Raw genomic sequence first — 7,747 nt, 5'->3', positions numbered from 1 at the left:
AATAGTGTAAATTTGTTTTCTAAGGAACTATGTACTAATTACCAGACCTTCAATTGTAAAACTTAACTTTAAATTAATTTAGTCCAATCCTACTTCTAATGTATCCTGATTGTATGAACCTGAATAAGTTGTTGAATAAGCTTAGGCAACTTCCTAGTATTACAAGTTGAGAAAAGATGTTGACCCACATTTGTAGAAAAGATTTCCTTAACTGGGAATTTGTTTTTCCAATGAAATCACAGGTCTAGTCTATTCCTAAGTGGTCTAGCATTGCAAAACTAATTATTTACAATAATGCACCTGAAAAGTAGATGTAGTACATTCCCCTCTCTAAAATACTTTGGCGTTAAAATGCTTTGTACTTATGCAACATATTAATACCTATCAGCAAAAATGGAGTATCACTTATACCCCCAAGTTGTAATGGAAAGAATTCTGGTTTTAAAGACTAGAGTTTGAGTCCTGAATCCTGGGAAAGATAGTAATGCTTTTAAAGTTTCACTTTCCTCATTTTTAAAAAAATAGGAATATAATATTTGTAATATTTTCATATTATAATTACATTAGATTATAATTATTTGATTTTTTTTGTAAAGGTAGATATTGTAATACTTCTGTTACTTACCTCACAGAGTAATTGTAAGGAAAGATCTTGGTCTATGTAGACAGGAAAGTTTTGTGATGGCCAGAATACTTAGAAAATATAGGGATTTGGCAGATAATAAAGTCAGGAATTTGAACCAATAGTAGAAAGGGAAATCTCATTTAAGATAACTACAAAATTCATGAAGTATGTGGGGATCAATTTAGCAAAGCACACAGACAATTTGTATAGATACAATTACAAAATGCTACTTTAAAGGAAGTTAAATAGCTGGAGGAATATTCCATTTTTATAGTTTCACTGTGCCAATATCATAAAAATGACAATAATCCCAAAGTATGCTATACCAATCATATTATCAAAGAAATACTTATAGCACTTGATAAGATAATAACAAAATTCATTTAGAGAAACAAAAAATCTAGTGCATAAAGGGAAATGAAGAAACAAGGTAAGGATGAAAGGGAAATTGAACTTGCAGAACTATATTATAAATGAGTAATCATCAAAACCATTAGATTTATTTAAAAAGAATTAGATCAACAGAACAAACTAGACAAAAATGTATCACAAGCAATGCAACCCAATTACTCAGTGTTCAACACACTGGAAAACATAAATTCCTTAGGTAAGGACTCCCTAATTGATAAATACTGCTTTGAAAACTGGAGAGCAATCTGGCAGAAATTAGATTTACATCAACATCTTATACCATAATCTATAATAAATTCTAAATACAGGCATGACCTTAATATCAAAGATAACACCATAAGCTAATTAGAAAAGAACCAGATTTTATATTTCTCATAAATATGGGTAGGAGGCATATTCTTAACAAAAAAAAAAAGAATAGAGATGATTATAAACGATAAAATAGATGAGTTCATTACATGAAACTGAAAAACCTGCACACAAAAATAATGCATCTAGGATAAGAAGAAAAGCAATTTAATGGGAAAAACAAATTTTTGTATTAAATTTTTCCAGTGAAAATTTTGTATCTAAGACATATAGACCTAACACACATATACCCAAACATACACAACTATGAGCTACCATATGAAAGAACACATTAAATCACTAATAATAAGGCAAAAACAAATGAAAACTATTCTGGGGTTTCACATCCACCTAGCAAATTATCCATGATGGTAAAAATGGAAATAATTAATGCTGCAGTAGTTGTAAGAAGGTAGACATTATTGGTAGAGCTGAGAATCAGTATAAACATTTTGGTAAGAATTTGGAATTATTCAAATAAAGTATCAACATTCTCCAAATCTTTTAACCACTGAGTTCATTACTACATACACATCTCAAGGACTTCACTAATGAAAAAAAAATAAGTCCCCGTATACATCAAAATATTTCTTAATATGTGTTTCTAGTAGCAAAGAATTTGAAGTAAAGGAGATGCTCATTGATTGGGAAATGACTAACCAGATTGAGGTACATGAATATAAAAAAAATTAAGATTCTTTAAGAAATGACAAATTTGATGAACAAAGAGAAGCATTAAAAATCTATATTAACTGATATAGCACAAAGTAAGCGGAACCAAATACACACACACACACACACACACACACACACACACACACACGCACACACACAATGACTACAGTGTCAGTAGAAAGAACAACCACTAATAAACTTTGAATATTACAAAATTATAGGAAACCAGCATGGGCCCAAAGAAGAGATATATCTCCCTACTGCTTTGCAGAGGCAGGATGTCCATGAGTGGTACACATTCATCTATTTTTAGATTTTTTGAAGTATTTATCTATTTTACTGATTTTTCCTTTCTTTTTTTTCTACTTTAAAACATCTTTTTATATGGAATAGCTTGCTATATGGGAGGGATGATGGAAGAAACTCTGGTGATATAAAAAAAATACATCAACAAAAATTTGCTTGTAAAAAGGGAAGCTCTAGAAGATCTTTAAAAAAAAAAAAAGATCTAGAGTTGAAGTTATCCTGCCAATTGAAGATGTGACCACAGTGACATGAAAGCCAAAAAAAAAAAAGCTAACATGAACTTTGGCAGCATGGCAGCATAGTGTCCAGAATGAAGGAGGGGGGTCTTCCCATTGTAGTCTTCTTTAGGGAAATGTCATCGCTTATATTGTGTTAATTTTGGAAGATGACTAACTGGAGCATATCCAGAGGAAAGTCATGAGGACAGAAAAGCAATTAGAAACTAAGATATGAGGTTGGGCTGAAGGAACTGGTGATTAATATATTTAAAATTTTGATAACTGTCTTCAAGTATTTGAAGGTCTTTTTTTTTATTAGAAGAATGATTAGGGTTGTATTTTTTTCTCTCTTTTTTTTTTTCCTGCTTACTGCCAAAAGGGGAATTAGTTTGAACTGGTATAGCATCTGATTTTGACTCAGTGTAATTCTTAACAATTAGAGCTATTTCAATTTAAATAGGCATCTTTAGAATTCAGTTGGCAATTATGTGGCACAGTGGAAATAGAGCTGGGCCTGGAGTCAGGAAGATTTGAGTGTGAACCTGGTCTCAGACGCTTACTAGATGTGTGACCCTGAGTAGTCACATAACCTTGATTTGCCTAAGTTTCCTCATCTGTAAAATGGGAACAATAATAAATAGAACCTACCTTCCAGGGTTATTGTGAGGATCAAATGAGTTAATATTTGTAAAATGTTTAGCACAGTTCATGGCAAATAGGTGCTTGGTAAATGATTATTCCCTTTTTTCCTCTCTTCTCTCCACTGAAAGTCTTCTTGAGGACGTTGAAGAAAGGATTTGTGATCATGCATTGATTGGACTAGATGACCTCCGCCAAATGTTCTACCTCTGAGATTCTATGGTTCTCACTGAAATTAATGGTGATTTGGGGAAAAAACACCTGGGTTTAAATCTTGGCTCTGTTACTCACTAGCCATGTTGCTATCAACTAGTCACTCAGCTAGAAAGTAAGGACATTTGGTTTGAAAATGTTTAAGTTTTGTTTTGTTTTGTTTCATTTTTGTTTTTCATCATTTTGAAAGCCTTATATCCTGGGAACTGGAATTGAATTCCAAGGTATTGAAGTCATTTGCAGATGATATTGCTGAGCTGCTTTTTGAAATCTCTGAGATTTCTCCTTTTGAACAGAAAAAGTCTCAGATGTTTGAAAGTTTGGAAATGCTAGCATGATCTTCAAAGCATTATAAAAGGTGAATTCAATAATCTACATAATGGTAAACTTGACTTTAATCCTCAACCAGGGTCTAAGAAGATTATTTAAACAGATGAAATAAAAGTTTAGAAAATTGGTTATCATCAAAATTAAACACATTCTGCTTCTGTCACTTTTTAGTAACTTTGGGTAAACTACTTAAGTTCTCTAGGGCTCAGTTTCCCTATCTGTAAAATAAGGAGGTCACTAGATGGCTTCTATTATCTCTTCAATCTCTAAATATATATGTGATCCCATAAGACTATAAGCATTAGTTCATTAAGACTAAGTAATTTATCAATTCTATGTACCTAATTTCCATATCTTTATTTCCAATTCTGAGCTTTCACAAACAACTGGACTGCATAGTATTTTTTTTCTTTTTTCTTTTTTAATTTTTTATCCTGCCAAACCTCACATAGGACTTTGCACCTACTAGATGCTTAATAAGTTCTTGTTGAATTGAATATCTAAATAGGACATATCCACTTGGATGTACTATCTAAACATGTATAAAACTGAGCTAATTATCTTCCTATCTAAACCTTCTCCACATGTTCTATGAATGGTACCGTGATTCTTTCAATCATTCATGGTTGCTGTTATCTTTGTCTTTTCTCTCACTCTTTTACTTTTCTGTATCCACTTGGTACTCGGAGATCCCATGACACTTGGCTGCTTGCCATTCCTCATGGGAGACACTGCAACTCTGGCTCCTCAACATTTTCAATACCTACTACCCATTCTTGGAAATCTTTCCCTCTTTATCTCTATTTCTTACTTTCCCAGCTTTCTTAAAATCCCAGTTGAAATCTCACTCTATTCAGGAAGGAGCTCTCAACTTCCCTTAAAGCTAGTTCCTTCCCTTTGTTAATTAGTTTTAGTTTATCCCATATAATCTTCTTGACACACAGTTGTTTCTATGTTGTAACCTCCATTAGACTGTGAGCTCCTTGAGACAAGGAATTCTTTTTTGTCTTTCTTTGTATCCCCAACAGTCAGCAGAGTGTCTGGTATATAGTAGCCACTGAATAAATGCTTGCTGACTTATTGATTCTACTTCCCACCACATTTTCTCTATCCTTTATTCCCCAAACATGCCTTTTACTTTCTTGTCCCTGTGCCTTTATTCATATAGTACCCTCTGACTCCCTGTATTAAGTCATCCTTTTAAAAGCCCAGAACTTCTTCTAGGAAGCTTTTCCTTATCTCCCTTATCCATAACATTAAATGACCTCTTTGTTTGAATTTCTCTAATCCATATATTAGATATTATTTAGTATGATAATGATCTCTCCATTGAAACATTGCAATGTTTAAGTCTACTTACCTGCATATGTTTCATATTCTTCGAATACAGTATAATCACCAATAGAGCAGAGTGACTTATCTAAACTTTATCTCTCTCAAGTACTGAACACAATGATTTACATATAGTAGATAATTAATGAATAATTGTGGAATTGAAATGAATGCATGCTAAGTAAAATTCATATTCCTTTTTTTTAAAGGTTGTTGAACTAGTGGAGGAGAAAAATGTTACATAAATAATGTATCTAGATGTGAACAAAGCTTTTTAAAATGGGGTCCTTGCATATAAGATGGAAATATATGGATTGTATTAGTAGAGTTATACTCCCAAGGTCTTGATTGGTTTAATGCCAACAATGAGGGAGGTTTTTAACAGCATACTCAGGGCATTTTCTCTGAACCTGTCTCATCTGATAGTTTTAGCAGTGGCTTCAAATGAAGACATAAAAACACACTCAACACATTTGCAAATGATCCAAAGCCAGGAGGCATAGGTGGTATACATTAGCTAGAAATCAGGATCCAGAAATATCTCAATAGGCTGAAATAGTAGGCTAGATATAGCAAGATGAAATTTAATAGAAATAAATATCCTATATTGAAGTGAAAAAAAAATCAAGTACAGAAAGAGTGAGATTTTGTTTACCATCAGTTCATATAAAAATTACTTAAGATTCCTGTCAGATATAAGCTTGACAGGAATCAATAGTGTCATATGGTTGCCAAAAGAGGTAATGAAATCTTTGGCTACATGAATAAATCTATAGTGTTTAGGAAAAAGTAGGCAGTCATTCCACTGTACTCTTGGCTGATCATATATACATACACATATATATATATATATATATATATATATATATATATATATATATATATATAATTATTATTATTGCTAGGTTTATAAGAGAAATAATAACAAATTGAAAGGAGAATAGATCACAATGGATCTATACAAATAAAAATAAAAAATTCACAGAATCTACAATAAAGGCCTTAAGCTTAAACAGGGAAAATCCCATGAAGCAAATATATTAATTTTAAAGTTCCAAATAATTAAAGAGTTACGCACTTCCAGCTTATGTTCTTTCTCTGCAAGGGCTTCTTTTTGACAACGAAGAAAATCTGACAACATTCGAGTAAGTTGCTTCCTATATCTATTTCTGCTGCCAATCGACCGTTGTAATCCGCCAACAGCATGCATGCATGCATCATCTACCATCTTGGAAAGCTGTTCTCCTGATTCTTTATCTGTTATTTTGTCTAGTAGAGATACATCTTGGACTTCAACAGGCAAAGAAGCTATTCTCTGATGAACTGCTGCATCACCAGAGGCTGCTTTTTCAAGTTCTTGCAAGGCTCTAATGAGATCTATAGTCTGTGGAGGTTCACTTGGTGATCCTAGTGCTGAACAATTTTCATTCTCATCCACCTTTATCTGTTCATATAAACGCTTTCTAGACTTCTTATCGCCATAGAGAGTTTGCCTAAGTTGTTCTAACACATCATTTTCATAAACACACCTTTCTTCCCAAATAGACAGCACTCTTCCTAGATGCTTTTTACAATTTTCATCGGTCTCGCTGGAACATGGTAACAACATATTAGGGGGGAATTGGGATGCTTAACTTACAGGAGTTTAATTATTGGAGAAATATTCATTGTCTTTGAATTTTTGTTTGGCTATCATGTGGGAAAAATCGTATTTATTTTGTGTAGCTCTAGAGGCTAGAAGTCACTGCAACAGAGTTGGATGGGACCTCAGAGACCATATAGTCCAACTGGTATCTGACCAAGAATCCCCTCAACAACATTTTGCTTGAAAAACCTATAAATGGTAGTGATGATTGCGTCAGGGAGGCAGATTTGGATTCAAATGCAATTAAGAATTTTCTAATAGAGTTATATAAAAATTGAATGAATTAAATTATTAGATAATACCTATCCTTTCAATGGAAATGTTCAAGTTGGGATTCCATGACCACTAGGGAGAGATAATGTAGAAGGAATTTCTGAATGGAGTAGATTAAACTTAGATGACCTGTTAGGTCTCTTTATCTCAAAGAATCTGTAATTCTTCAAATATCTGGTACTTACTGAATAAGTCACTATGTGTGGCTAAATATACCCCAGCTACAAAACAAACTGGTAGAGAAAGCTAAACTGTGCAGGATTGATTGTCAATATAGTTTTATATGTGTGAAACAGACTGATCTTTATTAGAATGGTACTTTGAACATCATGCTTCAGTAAAATAATCTCCATGACATGGTTTGGCTATTGTGGACCATTTATTATTTGATTCCCAGGGTTGTTTTGGGTGACTCTGGGGGAACTTAAAATTAATTGCTCCCATTTCAGATTTAACAGGGAGAAAATAAAAGGCAGGCTGAAAATAACAAACACATGCCAAAAGAATATTAATGCAGCAGACAGTCATTATATAGGTCATGTTTGATTAGCAGTGCCTTTATATTGTACAACGAGAGAAAGTGACATTTTTGCTACATTAGCTTTTTACGGCAATGTAAGGGACACACTCTGTATATTCTGGTAGTCAAAGAAACTGAAAATACTGATATAAGCTACAAAGTCAATGAAACATGATTCCAGTGGAGCCATATCAGAATTAGATGTCATTTTT

The 7,747-nt window shown here is 33.0% G+C and overlaps 1 pseudogene; it reads right to left on the bottom strand.

Annotated features, from left to right (window-relative positions):
- Window positions 1-6,085: 6,085 nt before the first annotated feature.
- On the bottom strand, window positions 6,086-6,706 carry LOC110207845 (regulation of nuclear pre-mRNA domain-containing protein 1A pseudogene; annotated as a pseudogene).
- Window positions 6,707-7,747: the final 1,041 nt, after the last annotated feature.

The sequence above is a fragment of the Phascolarctos cinereus genome, unplaced genomic scaffold (assembly GCF_003287225.1).
Source record: "Phascolarctos cinereus isolate Bilbo 61053 unplaced genomic scaffold, phaCin_HiC Scaffold_4;HRSCAF=312, whole genome shotgun sequence".
Classification (NCBI taxonomy): Eukaryota; Metazoa; Chordata; class Mammalia; order Diprotodontia; family Phascolarctidae; genus Phascolarctos; species Phascolarctos cinereus.
The sequence above is the reverse complement of the archived record's forward strand: the minus strand, read 5'-3'. Positions and strand labels throughout refer to the sequence as shown.